The following is an 18,034-nucleotide window of genomic DNA, read 5'->3' on the forward strand; positions in this document are numbered from 1 at the left end:
TTAAAGCAAGTGAAGTTATTTATGCTGGTTCAGGAGCCTAATGGTTGTACTGTAATAACTGTTCCTGAACCTTGTTGTGTGGGATTTAAGGTTCCTGTATCTTCTGCCTGATGGTAGTAGTGAGAAGAGAGCATGGTCTGGATGGTTGGGGTCCTTGATGATGGATGCCGCTTACTTGTGGTGGAGCTCCTTGTAAATGTGCTCAGTGTTGGGGAGGGCTTTGCTGTGGGCAATACCCACCATTCTTAGGTTTTGATGTTTCCATACCAGGCCATGATGCAGCCAGTCAGGATACCCTCCACTGTGCATCTAAGTACATTTTCATATGTTAGAATTTCTAGTTAAATGTAAGTTGTTGCTTTATTACTTTGACCCCATGTTACCCTGTACTACCTGTTCTGGTTTACTTTTAAGTAATATTTTGGATTTGCATTTTCCATATTCTTAAATGTTTTGCATGGTTCTGTAAGACCACCTCTTGAACAACATTGCTTCTAATTTGTAATGACCAGTTTGTGCAAAACTCATGTTCTGTGCAATTTTTTGCCCAGTGACAACAACATGTACGCACTGAATTATTTCTTCAACAAAAACAGTGTAAATAAACTAGTTCTAAAATCTGCAGACAAATCTTTGCAAATTCCATCTTGTCAACACCACCTGCATCAGAAACTGGAAAAGGAAATGTGATTGTGTACCATCGCGAAATATACTTAACATGCCAATGAAGGTAGAGTAGAGGGTGACAACCTTTTGTGCAGTTTAAATACCTTTGTGCACTAGTAGCAAAAGAGGTGTGTGCATGCACGTGCACACATCTTAGAGGGAACGTTGCTCTAGAATATCACATTCTCATTTAAATACAGTCGGTCCTCCTTTTCTGTGAGTTCCGCATGCGCGAATTGAGAAAACCCAGAAGTGCTCTTCCAGCATTCAATTCTTGAGCATTGTTCACCTCGCGTCTCGTTCATTCGCTACTTTGTACTTATCAAGTTGTAAGGTACAAAGTGTATCTTTTGTTTCTATCTGTTCACTTATGCAAATTATGTAATTGAACATCAGCATTGTGACACTAAGACATGACCTCTCCACTTACTAACATTTCTTCCATCTCTCTACCACCTCCCTCAATATCATCACATTGTCATTTGGTATAGTTACTTTCTACTTTTCAGCCAGTTTCTTATCTATTTCCACTGTTTGCCATACATTCTTGGAGTTTACCATGAACTCATGGAATATGAACTTTTGCATGCTCAGCTTTGCTATGTTTTTTAAGTACAATTCAATTAAAAATTGTTTCTTTTTCCACAAGTGAAGCGTGTTAATGACCATTTTTAGGTTGTGGGTGGAGAACTTGTCAATATGCTTCCCATTGAAGACCTCTGTTGGTCCAGGTCGGCCATGGATGTTGTGCCCTAGCTGTTTAGATATGCAGGCTGGGCAGTATGATGTGGAGAGCAAGCTATTGCCCATATAGCAAGCTTCCTTCTCCTTGCATCTGTTGCACCCAAAGGAATGGCAGAGACTGATACAGTTTGGCACAGCAGCATCACTGGAGTTGCTAGTCACCATTGAACTCAACGTAGCACCACTTTAGGAACTCTAGCTCCGGATTTCCCGTAGGGTTTACTCCTGAAGTCTTCCCCATGAGTGGGTTGTAGCTACAAGGTAGCAGAGGTTTCAGATCAGAGTTTTCCTTCCAGATGAGCTGCAAACCATGACTGACAAGCCCCATCTGCCCAAAGCAATTGATTTTAAGGTGTCAGTAACCTACCTCTGCTCCTTCTTTTGTCAGTAGAAATTGTTCTGCTGAGTTTAGTAGCTAAGCCACATGTGAAGGCCAAGAGCCGGACTTGGTTATCAAAAGTTTTTTTGAGGTGCACCCCACTGGGGACATTTAATAAGTAGTGCGAGCTTATGCCCATTACCACTCCTGGCTATACCAACTTTAAGGAATCATGCTTCCTGTATAGCCTTTAGAGATTTGCCAGTAAACCAAGTTAAACGTCTTCTATATACTAATTAGAACTTACTGCATGTAATAAGAACAGAGTACCAAAAATATAGTAGAGTACTGTACTGAGAATTATTTTGTCATCTGTCATCTTCTGGTTGTTATACATTTATTGCTTTGCCAGCTGCATGTTTGAATATGTAGCAACTATCAAAATTCAAAAGCATTTATGGTAACTATTTCCAACGAAGAATAAAATTAAGCATGAAATTAGTTTGCTGATGGATTGAGGAATTATAGATGATGGGGGTCAATGAAGCTGGATCTGGCAAGTAACAACCATACCATGTGATAAAATACCATAAATATTCCAATACTGTTCTGTGTTCCAATAAAACAGGAGGCTCAAATCTTTTGATTTTGAAGTGCAATTTTCAGGTCAAAGCAGAAGACAAAAGGCCAAATTTATTGCCTGCCCTTCAGTGAATGTGCAGGACTAGGACACACAGACTGCAAGGCATGTGTACTCGCTTGCTTGATACTTCTTGTGAATAACTCTACAGCACATGCACAGCCATGCAGCTGTCATCCTTTTGTCTCTACTCGTGCTTTTGCTAGTAATTGGCTGGCAAAAACAACCCTGGAAGCCAATCACATTTATTTGTCCCACAGCATCCTAAAATTAGATAGCTTTCTGAAAAGACAAAGTGGTTAAATATAGACCATGCTAGTGGATTTGTTGCAAAAGTGACATTAGGAGCTGTTGTACGGTGAAGCCATTGATTGCTCCTAAAACTGAATATTACCATGTAACTGGATATGCAGAAGGTCAGTAAAGCTGCATGATCATATCTAACAATGCATATCTCTTGTTAATAAATCACAAGGGAAGGTCTTTTATATAAAGGGAAGACTGGAAGCCTCTGTACATCTCTGTCAGCATGCCTGGTGTTAACATTGGGAATTTAAAGAATGAAAACTTCCATACCCTCTCGACTGTGGTTGAGGACTTTGAAGATGCATTATGCAGTGCAATAAAAGAGATCCATGTTGATCTACAAGTTTTCAGGAAAGTGATAAATGAACAGGTGGAAGAGGTCAAAAACCAGATCTTGCCTCTGGCCACCACTGTGAACATACTGCGAGAGGAGAATTTGCAGCTCAAGGTGGAACAACAGAGGTTGGCGCAGCAGGTTGAAGCACTGGCCAGCATTGTCAAGGTAGAAACAAATGAAGATTTGGTACCACATCCTCCAACTTTTGCAAGTACTCGAAGATCATCCTCCTCAGCAACAACTCGTCTATCTAGAAACAATAGCTTGGTGAGTGCAAAAGCATGTTGAAGTTGTTACTGCTGTCTACTTGTAAACTTAAATAAAAGATCAGCTATTCTATTAATGTCACTATCAGTCTAACATTATTTTGCATGAAGGTGCAGTGAATATGGTGAAAAATAAAGGATTTTACTGAGATAACTGATCACTCACAATTTCATGGAAAGGCAGAGTAATCGGAAGTAGATGAATGGATGATTCTTGCTTCTAAGTGCCAAGCCCGATTGGAAAGGTCAGGCTAAATCAACCCAGTGGGTCTTGGGTCCAAGAGCATATCAAAGTGTTAGAGCCCGGGTGTGAGAGCAAGCAACCAGATTTAAATGCTGGATCAGATTGAAAAGGTCAGGGTGTCAGCGCTAGAGCAGAGGAACAGGCCAATGTTCACCTCACTGCTCACAAGGCTTACTTGTCTTTGTGCTGACTGAGGTTGTGGCCTGCACCTATGGGCTCCTAGATCGGATGTGTCTGGTTTTATGGCTGTGGACTCACTTTCATGAACTTCAGTTCTGGATATTATTTGTTTACTTTTATTGTTTGTACAATTTGTTATTTTTCTACACATTGGGTGTTTGACAGTCTTTTTAACGGGTTCTATCTGGTTTCTTTGTTTTGTAGCTGCTGGTAAGGAGTACTAAGAGATAGGATCTACAAGTATCTAGATAGATAGGGACTTATTAGGGAGAGTCAACACGGCTTTGTGCATGGTAGGTCATGTTTAACAAATATATTAGAGTTTTTCGAGGAGGTTCCAAGGGAAGTGGATGAAGGGAAGGCAGTGGATGTTGTCTACAGGGACCAGTAAGGCCTTTGACAAGGTCCCACATGGGAGTCACCAGGTATACATGGTGAGGTAGTAAATTGGATTAGACATTGGGCTCAATGGGAGAAGTCAGAGAGTGGTAGTGGAGGATTGCTTCTCTGAATGGAAGCCTGTGACTAGTGGTGTGCCACAGGGATCAGTGCTGGTTCCATTGTTATTTGTCATCTATATCAATGATCTGGATGATAATGTGGTAAATTGGATCAGCAAATTTGCTGATGATACAAAGATTGGAGGTATAGTGGACAGTGAGGAAGGTTTTCAAAGCTTGCAGAGGGATTTGGACCAGCTGGAAAAATGGGATGACAAATGGCAGATGGAGTTTAATACAGACAAGTGTGAGGTATTACACTTTGGAAGGAAAAACCAAGATAGAACATAAAAGGTAAATGGTAGGGCATTGAGGAGTGCAGTAGAATAGAGGGATCTGGGAATACAGATACAAAATTCCCTAAAAGTAGCATCACAGGTAGATAGGGTAGTAAAGAGAGCTTTTGGTACATTGGCCTTTACAAAGTATTGAGTATAAGAGTTGGAATGTTATGGTGAGGTTGTATAAGGCATTGGTGAGGCCGAATTTGGAGTATTGTGTGCAGTTTTGGTCACCAAATTACAGGAAAGATATTAATAAGGTTGAAAGAGTGCAGAGAACGTTTACAAGGATGTTGCTGAGAAGCTGAGTTACAGGGAAAGGTTGAATAGGTTAGGACTTTATTCCCTGGAGTGCAGAAGAATGAGGGGAGATTTGATAGAGGTATATAAAATTATGATGGGTATAGATAGAGTGAATGCAAGCAGGCTTTTTCCACTGCGGCTAGGGGAGAAAAAAAAAGAGGACATGGGTTAAGGGTGAAGGGGGATAAGTTTAAAGGGAACATGGGGAGGCTTCTTCACACAAAGAGTGGTGGGAGTGTGGAATGAGCTGCCAGATGAAGTGGTGAATGTGGGTTTACTTTTAACATTTAAGAAAAACTTGGACAGAACCTGGATGAGAGGTGTATGGAGGGATATGGTCCAGGTGCAGGTCAGTGGGACTAGGCAGAAAAATGGTTCGGCACAGCCAAGGACAGCCAAAAGGTCTGTTTCTGTGCTGTAATGTTCTACGGTTCTGTGGTTCTAAGGAGATGAATCTCAAGGTTGTATATAGCATACATACTTTGATGATAAATGTACTTTGAATTTTGAACCTAATTTCTATTGTCCTCAAGCCATTAAAGTTATTGCATTCTTGCTAATGAATGGAAAAAGATCTGTCCGCATGATTTTTTTTTCTAAAGCAGAATGATCTCTGCCCATCCAGTTGTCCCACAATAGTAGTAAGGTGACACTTTCCATACCAAGGAAATTGCAGAGAACAAATGAATTTAGCAACTTTGTTCAATATATTCTAACAGAATTAGTTAATCTCCTCAAGGTTGGCTGATCCTCATTGCTTGCCTTGGATCTAATTTGGTGTTTCTTAAATGGAATATATCTGCAAAGGAAAATGTGCTACTTCCAACCTCTGTAGCAAGGTCTCCCAGACTGGGAAATTCAGTTAATGGTAGGAGTCCATGGCATTAAAAAGGTTGGGAACCCCTGCGATAGAATATAGTTTTATTACTTTTAACATCCAATTTAAGCCCATGGCTTTTACTGAGGTAATGGAAATAGCTGTTGTAATACTTCAGCAACAAATGGCACCTGCAGTCCCTTGTGTCTCTATTCTGATATTTCATAGCTTTCGTAAACTATGGAAAGAGAAAAAAACAAATCTTATTCCAGCTGGTGGTTTTAATGGTCTCTGCAGGGAAGTGCATGTGTGTATATAAGAAAAATACCAGCAAACTAATCAAAGTTTGCCAAAACGTGCTAGAATCATTCAAAGTTTCTCACATTCTCAGAAAGTGTATCAACTATTTCCATTGAAAGTAATTAGCAAAAGCCAGTGACTTCATACTTTACTGCAAAGCAACAATGTTGCACTAAGTACTTCACAGTCAGTTAAAGTATCTCTTGGATACTATCTCTCCACATCAGCCCCCCTTTTTATTGCTTTGTAAGCCCTACTCCACAATAGGACCAAATTCAAAAACTCTGAAAGCAAATATAATCTGCTTTCTAATTTCCATAATGCTGCTCTTTGTTCGTTTCAATTATTTGCTTGGAATTTGCCAATAATAATAAATTTTCTCTGATTTTTCCATGAGAGTAATGTTTTGGTTTTCCTCGGTGTCTCTGCTAGGATTTGGAATTTGTATACGGCTAAGGAATGATTGGAGAAAACCCACAAAATATATTGGTTTACATTTTTAAGAGAATTAAATAAAATTTTCATCAAAATGGTAATGTGATTGGAAATTGCTAATTATTAGGGAGAGTAATCGATCCTAAAGCTATTATTCTTTGATGAATATTGTTTTTTGCTCCAGCACATTCAAAAACTGAGGACTAATCTTATTAATCAACTGTAAATACATAGTTTCAGGCTATTCATAAGCAATATTTTGCTTCCTCTCAATAGATTTGAATCATCCAGTTAGAAGTCACTGTTTTCATATATCAACATAATGTTTAAAACATTACTTCTTCGAAATCAGTTATCTAATCATTGTGAATCTGTCCTCATGTGAGTTAGTAAAGAATATTTGTTTCCTTATCTTTGCTCACTTCAGTATTCCTGTATGATTTATCGCAGGCTGTTAAGAGGCATATCAGACAGAAATTCTACACTTTGTCCAGTAGCCTGAGGAAAGGAGGAGATCAGACATGGTATTAATACTTCTATCAGTTAAATGGCCTAAAGGCAGTTGTTGTAAAGATCATTCATATTTGAAGAATGATTGATTTGGAGATCTAGAAAGAATTTTATGAAGTTTGTACGAGGGTGATTGCTAAGTTCATGGCCTAAGGTAGAAGGAGTTAATTTTAGAAAACCCATCACATGTATTTTTCAACATAGTACCCTCCTACATTTACAAACTCAGTCTAGCAGTCTTGGAGCACACAGATCTTGGACCTCCAGAAAGTGTCCACAGATGGGCGATTGATAAGTTTGTGGCCTAAGGTAGAAGGAGTTGAGTTATACAGCTCGTTACATGCACATACAGTTCAATTCTTTGAGTGATTTACACAGAAAGTTTGAAGATAGTAACTCATCTCCTTCTACCTTAGGCCACAAACTTATCAATCACCCCTGATGAGTTATTAACTTCAAACTTTCTGCATAATCACTCAAAGAATTGAGCTGCGTGTGCCTGTAACAAGAGCTGTATAACTCATCTCCTTCTACCCTAGGCCACCAACTTATCAATCACCTCTGCTGTGGACACTTTCTGGAGGTCCAAGATCCATATACTCCATGACCGCTGGACTAAGTGTGTAAATGTAGGAGGGGACTATGTTGAAAAATAAATGTGCTAGGTTTTCTAAAAGTGACTCCTTCTATCTTAGGCCACGAACTTATCAATCAGTGCTCGTAGTAGACCTATCCTGCAGTTGTAATACAGAGTCATAGCTTTAGTAATTTATTTGACAAGAAATATTTTGTTGAATAGCACATTTCCAGCAATTACAAAATCTTTTGTTTAATATTTTGTTCAAGAAGTAATTAAGGAAAAGCTGTTATCTGTCAGCAGATACCACAGAATTGTCATGTTGGTGTTTTTGATGAAGTTGCATGTTGGATTTCAGAGTACATACACTCTTCTTACGATTATAATTTTGAAATAAATTCTCAACCTCTCGAACAGTCCATATGTCACTGGAAGAAACAAGAACTGTAAGAAGTAAATTGAAAGCATGAGAAATGGATAACTCAGGATTTTTTTTCAGGTGCAGTTAGGGATCACATTGATAACTCCATGAACTGTTTTGTATACGAGTTCATACGCTGCCTTTTGACATGAGCTTCTATTTAACAATGGTTTGTTAAAAAGATTTGCAATACATTGCAATTATGGAGTGTAATAGAAGAGGTATTGCTCTCAATTAAATTCCTTATCACATGTGTGTTCTTTTACTATGACAATAACAGTGAAAATGTGAAGAATATTTCACTGATCCATGTGGAAATTTCACAAGTAACAATATTATTTCCTCACTCTGCTAACATTGCTAGAAAGTGTTTTGAACACATGCAAAATGTCACATTTTGATGTAATTTATCTGTGGAATGATTCTGCGGGTTTCACACTGTAGCAGTTATATGTCTTGCCAGATACAATGGATTCTGGTTAATTGGGGCAGCCGCCTATTTGGGACAATTCTTAAAGAACAAAAACTAATTGAGAAAGTAGCCAGGAGTCCCTTTGTTTATTTGGGGTATTATGATACTTAACTGGGGGAGGAGACTGATGCCGAATTATTTCTAACTAGTGTCAGATACGTGCACTTGTCTGGCCATTAGACAATACTTTGTGCTTTGCGCGAACAGCTGTGTGCACGTGTTCAAAATCAGAGATTTTTGTCTCGATAGTTGGCAAAAAATAAGCAGTCAGACAATTCAGAACTTTTTGCTCACTGTGGTTTCAAGCATTCAGGCTTGAAGATGTCAGAAACAGCCAGGAGTGAAAATTAGACAAGTTCATATTTTAACAAATAGACTCACGAAGAATTTGAAGGTATTAACAATCATCTTGAATGTTATAATGAAAATGAAGATTTGGACGATGCAATTGTCGAAAGGCAGTGCATTATCTGCACTAGGTGTTCTGTGATGATTTTGTTCATTCAGTCTGAAGAATACAGCAGGGTACAGGTACACTGGATGAATTCCTCCATTGATAACAATTAGGAAGGAATTAATACCCAATTTTATAGTACTGTAGTAATATTGATAGTGTTTTAATTTGTTCTGTATTTTATTTAAATATATAATTTGTTAGACAATTAAATGTAGTTTGTCTTTTATAATACCTTTCTAAACCATTTCCATGAAATTTCGGCTATTGGGGTAGTGACTTAATTGGACCAAATGTGCTGGTCCCGATGTGTCCCAATTAACTGGAATCCATTGTATTTACCCTGGTTTAGGCTTTGTACACATCAGAGCTATTTGCAGTTTTAAAGACAGTAATGAATCTTTAAATTTGCTGTTTATTATTCATGCTGTTTTTTTTTCAAATATATACAGGAGTTTGACTGAACCTAGTTTCCAATGTTAGGAAATCAGTGGTGTACTGCAGTTACAAGATTTCTTTTACTAAGATTATTAGTTAAATACCTGTATCGGAAATTATTCACAAATTTCTGTTGGGCAATACGATCCTTGCAGCAAGAACTCTCTGGCTGAAAAATGTGATTAGTTCTGAAATAAAAAGTTACTTTTCATTTCAAATAAAGTATAAGATTCTAAAAGTACTCAGCAGGTTAGGGCTGCATCTGTGGAGATTTACTAAACCTTTCCTGCTGTTGCTGGAATGAAACCAAGCTGAAATCTTAATGATGATAAGCTATTGATAAGAATTATGAGTTACGTTTAGTCTGCATTTCATTTTATGACATAATCACAAAATGAGTGAAGGAAAAGTCATAAATAGAACTGAAAAAGATTTTCCCCTGTTTATTGATGACCTTCCATCATCTTATTAGAAAATCTATAAGTATAATAAATTGCATTTTCATTAGCATAAAGAAGCAGATTTAATTAACATTAAAGGTTAATTCTGTTTTGTCCTTCGCCGGTGCTGTCTGATCAAGCGTTCTCTTTGTTCTCTTCAGACGCTGCCTGACCTGCTGAGTACTTCCTTGCTTTATTCAGTTATCCAAATTTTGCAATTCAATTTTTTTGTGTGTGTTCATTTTATTATTGCCTATCTAATTTTGTCAGAATGATTGTAATCCATTTTTTGGATCAATAAAGCCGGGGAAAGTGAAGTGACTCTTGTACACTAAGTTTATACTAAAGCTGGTATGAGATTAAACCCATACTTCAAACAAAACCTTAAAAAGGATTAAGTGATTTTAGGCCTGAAACTTTTTTTCTGATAATCTTCTAACCAGCTGGCGTATGTACAATTTGTGAATCATCTTTTTAAGTCTTTTTTTCAGCTCAATATTCAAATGGTGGCAGATAATAAAAGTGAATTTAGATAAGCCACTGTACTTTCAGAGCAAACATTCAAAATGATATAAATTATATATACTGGATATATGTAGCTACCTATGAATAAAATTTTGCCATGGATGGTGAATTTCAGATTTTTCCCCCCTTCAAATGCTGTTGATAAGTGTGGATTCTTAATTTTTAATTTGCCTTACATTGCATGGCATCATCACAAAATATGATGTAAAGTTTTGAAAAGGATTGAAAAATAATATTTCTCCCCAGTTTGTAGATTATCCAGGACATGTTTTTTGTTGATCATTGAGGACACTGTATGTTTTTTTTTTGGGTAACAGTATCTGACACTGCATCTGTTGAAGGTGAAATGTGCTATATCTTGCCATTGGGATAGATTCAATTTCAATTTTCTGCGTCATGGAATTCATTGTGTAGAGTGCAGACCTCAGTTTACCATCACGTATGGATCGTTCTTAGAAACTTATGATTGATGATGGTTAAATCTGTCCATCTGTTACATGTCATGAAGTGGTGACTGGGCATTCACTGAAAAGGTTATTAAACACCTGTTGGAGGTCTAACTTAATTTGACAGAATTTTACCTTTAGCCACTTAATGGACAATATTGAGTTACTAGATTGGATTTAATTATTAATCACAGGTGCATTGAAACATAGAGTGACATGTGTCAACAACCAACATAATATGCTGGGGGCAGCCTGCAAGTGTCACCACAATGCTCAGCAGAATAACACGCAGCCAAAATACAACAAGCAAGAACAACACAAATTCTTTCCTCCACCCCACCCACACACACAGGCAGGCCTCCAAACTTTGGACAGACATTTGACCTCCGACTTCCAGACCCACCAAACAAAGGCTTAGACCTTTGAACTCTCTGAACTCAGCACATTGACCTCTAGATTCATTAACCTCTGGACTTCGAACCAATAACTCGCTGATCACAGGCCTCTGACCTCAGGATCTGCCAACCACAAATTCCAATACTTACCAACCTCAGGGATAACTGGCCCTCATTCTTGTACAAAGTTTCAAGTGTAGGAAAAATCTCATTAGTCCTTAGAAAATCTACAAGTATAATGAATAATATACAGTGGATTCTAGTTAATAGGGCTATCACTGGTTAATCAGGGCAGCCATTTATTTGGTATGACTCTTAAAGAACAAAACAAAATCAGGAGAATAGTCAGGATTCTGTTTGTTTATTTGGGACAATATGCCAGTTAATTAGGGCAGAAGACTTTGCCAAATAGTTTTGAACTAGCATCAGTCACGTGCACTTGCATGACCCTAAATCGTGCTTAGAGCAATCAGATTTTAAATCATGTCAGTTGTGTGTGTTTGTGTTCAAAATGCAGTGACTTTTCTCACTGATAGTTGATGAAAAATAAGCAGTAAGACAATTAGGAACTGATTTGCTCACCATGGTTTCAAGCATTCAGGCTTGGAGATGCCAAAAACACCTGGGAGAAAAATGAAATGATTTCACTACTTCAACAAGTTAGGAACATTGAAGAATGCCAACAATCATCTTGAATGTTACAATGAAAATGAAGGTTTGGAGGATGCAATCATCTAAAGCATTCTGTGAAGGCAGTCTATTATCTACACTAGATGTCTATGCTGACTTTGTTCATTTACAGTCAATCAAAAGAACAGAGCAGATAAATTCCTCCATCAATAAATATTACGGACCTAAACACAGTTTTATAGTACTGTAGAGATACTGGTAGTGTTCTAATTTGTTCTGTATTTCGTTTAAATACATAAATCGTTCCTCAGTTGAATGCTAGTTCATCTTGTTTAATACTGTACCTTTTAACTATTTCCATTAAATTTTGGCTAATTGGGGCAACTGCTTAATTGGGCCAGAATGTACTAGTCTTGATTTGTCCCAATTAACTGGAATCCACTATTATTTTTTGCATAACCAAAAATTCTATATGTTATTTTGTAATATTTTAATATAGGTTATAGGAACATAGAAAGACCTATTGACACATCTTTTATGTTTATTATTTCAGGTGTGGCTTAAATCATGAATTATTAAATTTATAACAATACCATGTTATAGTACCATGGTCCATGTTCTTTTGTGTTGCTGCAGTTCATTGGCTTATGAATGTTTATTTGCACTGAATGTACTAACCTTTTCCCCCTGTGTATCTTCCTTTCCTAATAACTTTTTATCTTCTAGAGAGAGAGAGAGAGAGAGAGAGAGAGAGAGGTTCTTAGCTTAAGTTACCTATTAACCATTACATTTGATAAAGCTATTGTGGCTCATGGGGGTGGGGATATTAAGTGATACTGGTTGCCATGTGGTAGTTCTCCCTGCTTTCCTAATCCGTTCACTTGATATATCCTGTACTAATTTGAAGTTCTTGTGTGTGATCACCGAGACCAAAGATCAAATGTGTTGAACAGCTGCTTCTGGCTAAAATCCTGATAGACTGAGGGAAACAGCTCACATCATTTTGACCATGATAACCAAGAATAAAACTGTGTGAGTGTTTCAAATAGAAAATAAAAATCACGATTGCTTTTAGTGTTTTCTGTTCACAATTGATAAATCAGGCAAAAACTGTGTGAAATATTGTAGATAATACATTGATATTTAATGAAAGGATTGTACAAGACAGTTATCTGCTCTCTGGAGAAATTATACAGACTGGGATAAATAAGATTTTGTTGAAGACCACAATATGTGTAGATTGGTAGAAACACTTCCTTCTCATTGACGATCATCACTGGCCACTGCTCTCCTTCTCTACACCCATGACTGCATAGCTGAGCATAGCTCAAATACAGTCTATAATTTTACTGATGATACAACCATTTTGGGCAAAATCTCAGATGGAGATGAGAGGGCGTACAGGAGCAAGATATACCAACTGTTGAGTAATGTCACAACAACAACCTTGCATTCAATGTCAATAAGACCAAAAAGCTGATTGTGGATTTCAGAAAGGGTAGGATGAGGGAACACACACTAGTCCTCATGGAGGCATCAGAAGTGCAGAGAGTAAGCAATTTCAAGTTCCTGGGTTTCAATATCGCCAAGAATCTAACCTGGTCCCAACATACTGATGCAGCTATAAAGAAGGCAAGACAGCGGCTATATTTCATTAGGAGTTTGTGGAGATTTGATTTATCACCTAAAGCATTCTAAAACCTCTATAGATGTACCATGGAGAGCTTTCTGGCAGGCTGCACCACTGTCTGGTATGGGAGGTCTACTGTACAGGATTGAAAGAAACTACAGAATGTTGTAAAATTAGTCTGTTCCATTATGGGTACTAGCCTCTGTCGTATCTAAGATATCTTCAGGGAGCAGTGCCTCTGAAAGGTGGCATCCATCAATAAGGACTCCCATCACCCAGGTGATGCCCCCTTCTCATTGTCAGGAAGGGGGTACAGAAGCCTGAAGACACAATGTTAGCGATTCAGGAACAGCTTCTTCCCCTCTGCCATCAGATTTCTAAATATTCATGGAACACTACCTCGCTACTTTTTAAAATTTCTGTTTTTGTACTACTTATTTTAGTTAACTATTTAATATACATACATGTATACCTTAAATCATTTTTTCTTATGTTGATCATGTATCGCATTGTACTGCTACTGCAAAGTTAATAAATTTCATGACATACGCTGCTGATATTAAACCTGATCCTGATTCTGAAAATATAAGCATGAGGTAAACAAAGCTGTATCAACTAAATCATTGAAGGAACTGATGGCTTTGGACATTGTTATTACCTGCTGAGTTAAAATTTTATTGGAAATTTGAAAAATTGAAGTGAATTCACTAGTGCATAGGTATTATTAGTGAAATGTAGTAATATTTGATACTCTATGTACTCTACCTAACAGCAGAGGTTATTTCATTATGCCAAGAAGTAGTGAAAGTTATTTCCTGAAGAATAATTTTGATTGTAGAACAGAGCAAAGGTATAAGAATCTGAGAAACTAAGCAAATTAAATTTAAGTATAATTACAGTTTCCGTGCATAATGAAGTATTAACCTATTACTTATAGGGTTCAGAAAATGGAGATCATCATCTATGTAGAAATCATGTTTAATTACTTTTGCTGCCAATTTCTACACTGTTCTCATGGCCCATCTCTGCCACAGCTCTTCCCTTTCCAAATTTCTCTCTCTCCACCTGAGAAAATGTTGTTTCCACAAGCATCCATTTAAAAAAATAATGGAAAGAGAAAATTGTCACAAAAATCAGTGAAATTGTGCACTGTTATGAAAATTGGCAGAGGCATAGCAGTTAAGAAGGTTGTCAAAAAATATACCAGGATATAGATCAGTTGGAAATTTGGGCGGGTTGGGTTCAACTGTACAAATGTGAGATGCAGTATTGGAGGTCAAATGGTGATGGCAGAAACCTTGGGAACATTGATGCATAGAAGGATCTTGGATGCAGTTCACTAGCTCCTGGAAGTGGCAACCTGGGTAGATAAAGTGGGAAAGAGGACATATGTTATGTTTGCCATCATCGATTGGGGCATGGAGTCTAATGTTGGGAAGTCATATTGTAGCTGTATAAAACTTCGATTAGGCCACACTTGTTAGATTATGTGCTGTTCTGTTGTCATAGGAAGAATGTGAAGTGTTTGCAGAAGAGATTTACTAGGGTGCATTGTTTAGACTAGAAAGTGTTAGTCATAATGAGAGGCTGGAAAAGTGTGCAAGGAGCTTGCCATATTCCAACTTGGGAGCATTTGCCTCGAAGTCTGGTACTGATGCCACTACACCACCAGATGGCTACTTGTACATATGCTTCCATCTAATTGTGAAATTAAATTTGTATGTTACTTTCTGGTGATATTATTAATATAATAAAGTAAAGGCAATGTAATTTTGAAAATGCAACAAGCCTGTTGTTTCTGAAAGAAAATGCATAGAAAAATTGTTTTTTTCTTTCAAGTCTCATCTCAAGAAGGTACTCTTTCAGTAGTACAGTTCCACACGTTTTGAAAGCTTCCTATACATTCTGCAAATGGCTTTCTTTCTATGTGTACCTACACAGTGAATATTATTTTTATTTATTGAGATGCAGCTTGGAATAGGCCCTTCCGGCCCTTTGGGCCACACAGCCTAGCAATTCTCCAATTTACCTAATCATGGGACAATTTACAGTGACCAATTAACCTACCAATCAATACATCTTTGGACTATGGGAGGAAACCAGAGCACACAGAGGACACCCATGTGATCACGGGGAGAACATACAAACTCCTTATAGATAGTGGTGGGAATTGAACCTGGTCACCTGATTGGTAAAGAGTTGTCTCATCTGAAAGTGCTGTACTCTGGGATATTGAATTATCAGTGTTCTCTGTCCTTCAACCATGTCTCATTGGTGGCAACACTATTATAAACCTCTATGTTAATGGAAGCTTTGAATTCACCTGCTTTACTAGTAATACTCGTTGCATTAAAAGAGACACAGCTTAGCTCTGAATTCACTTGATATGTATTTGTTCTGCCTACTACACTTACTAACTATTTCTGCACGAGATGATTTTACCTCTCCTTCTGGACAAATATTCTGAGTTCCCTATGCTAATTCTGCTTAGACCAAAGCCATCAACATTAGCAAGCCAGCCAGTAAGGATATATCATGACGTTTGGTTTCCTCCCATTTCAGAACATCCTGGACCCAGAGAGGTAACCTAGAGTCTGTTTGCAAGCACAGGAATACAACATGCCCTCCCTTACAAAAGAATTCCCCCCACTATCATTCTCCCGGTCCTGTTTTCTATGCCCACCCCCCTGCCATCCAACAAAGTAGTTCTTCCTTGGGAGGACATATCCCTACAACAGGATCCAATATGCTGAACTTGTTAGAGAGGAGAATGACCATAAGTTATTCCTGCACTATCTGTATCAACATGCACAAAATCATGGAGGAACTCAGCAGGTCAGGCAGCATCAGTGGAGAGAAAATAACAACCTGTTGTTTGGGCCAAGATCCTCCTAGTGGTCACCCATTGCCTCCCTTTATGTACCTGCAGGGATGGCCATCTCACTAAGTGAATGTCTTCTACATTCTCTACCGGAATTAGCAATAGCGAGTACATTCGCAGTTCCAATTACTTTGAAAAATCTTCCAGGAATTATAGGAGGATGGGCTTCCTGCAAACGCAATAAATAAGGAATACAGGAAATGTCCTTAATCTCTCACATCCTACAGGAGGAGTATACTACTTATCTGGCATCCATAACGTTCATGTCTACTCAATTTGCTTAAGACAGCATGACTGAGAGCAGAGCAGCTGCTTGCTTGCTGCAGTGAATCTAAGCCAAGGGAATGTCCTGGTGTTCTAAGTATATACTCTTTGACTTATGTTATCTATTTTAATACTGGCAGCAAACAACAAATATTGTTGAAAGGTCATATTGTGACATTTAGCTATGCGCACAAACTCAAAAGTAATGCAGCATGCTTTTTATTGTACTGCATACAGTAACTATTGAGCTCTTAATGCTTAAAATCATCTTCTAATACATTGGTAAACAACAATAGTTTGTCAAAAGCAAAGTAACTGCTGAAAATCTAAACTGATAATGGAAAATTCAGCAGATCAGGCAGTACAACACAAAGAAGAGAAAATCTGCAGTTACTGGAAATCCAAAGTAACACACACAAAATGCTGGAGGGACTCAGCAGGCCAGACAGAATCTATAGAAAGAGTAAGCAGTCAATGTTTCAGGCCAAGACCCTTCATCAGGACTAGAAAGAAAAGTGAGAAGTCAGAGTGAGGGAGTGGAGGCAGAAGTACAAGGTGGTACTGTTTTAGTCACCTATCTACAAGAAAGATGTAAACCAGGTTGAAAGAAAATTTACAAGGGTATTTCTGGGACTGGAGGGCCTTGGTTATAAGGGAACTTTGAATCAGTTATAACTTTATTCCTTGGAACATAGAAGATTGACAGGAGATTTGATAGAGGTTTACAAAATTATGAGGGGTATAGGTAGGGTAGATGTAAGCAGGCTTTTTCCACTGAGGTTGGTTGGGACTACAACTGGAGGTCATGGGTTAATCATGAAAGGTGAAAAGTTTAAGGGGGTACTTCTTTTTCAATCTTTTTATTATTGTTATTAATATCAACAAAATACAATTGATACATAGATAATGGGATTACAAACATACACATTTCAACTGCACATGAAAGAATACATAAGCAATGATAACAGTATAAATGAGTATTCCTAAATCATGGGCGATACAATATATAAATAAACAAGGCAAATCTAGGTATATCATAATATATAATAAAAAAAACAGAAAAGAGAAAAAGAAAAAAAATATGCAAAAAAACTAATCTAATAATCTAATAACTAATAAGGAAAAAAAAACAAAAAAGGAAAAAGAGAAAAAGAAGAACTGGAAAAAGAGAGAGAAAAAAGGGCTGTTTATAATATCTCACAAAAATACAAAATCATCAGTGTCGTCAACTCCGATCCTCTCAACATATATAAAATCAAAACTGGAAAATCAAATAGGCTTGAAACAGGGTCATATTACATCATATGAAAATATTGAATAAATGGTCTCCATATCTTTTCAAATTTAATAGAAGTATCAAATACACCACTTCTAATTTTTTCTAAATTTAAACATAACATAGTTTGAGAAAACCAATGAAATACAGTAGGAGGATTAATTTCCTTCCAATTCAACAAAATAGATCTTCTAGCCATTAGTGTAAGAAATGCAATCATTCGACAGGCGTAGGGGGTACTTCTTCACTAACAAGAGTGTGGAATGAGCTGCCAGCACAAGTACTGAATGTGAGCCTGATTTCAATGTTTAAGAGAAGTTTGGATTGGTACATGGAT

General features: G+C 37.5%; 1 protein-coding gene across 11 annotated transcripts in view; it reads left to right on the forward strand.

The window, feature by feature from the left end:
• Positions 1-18,034, forward strand: part of smtnb (smoothelin b) — a 299,570-nt gene that overhangs the window by 234,836 nt on the left and 46,700 nt on the right. The gene's annotated exons all lie outside the window — the stretch shown is intronic.

This window comes from Hypanus sabinus, chromosome 13 (assembly GCF_030144855.1).
Source record: "Hypanus sabinus isolate sHypSab1 chromosome 13, sHypSab1.hap1, whole genome shotgun sequence".
Taxonomy (NCBI): Eukaryota; Metazoa; Chordata; class Chondrichthyes; order Myliobatiformes; family Dasyatidae; genus Hypanus; species Hypanus sabinus.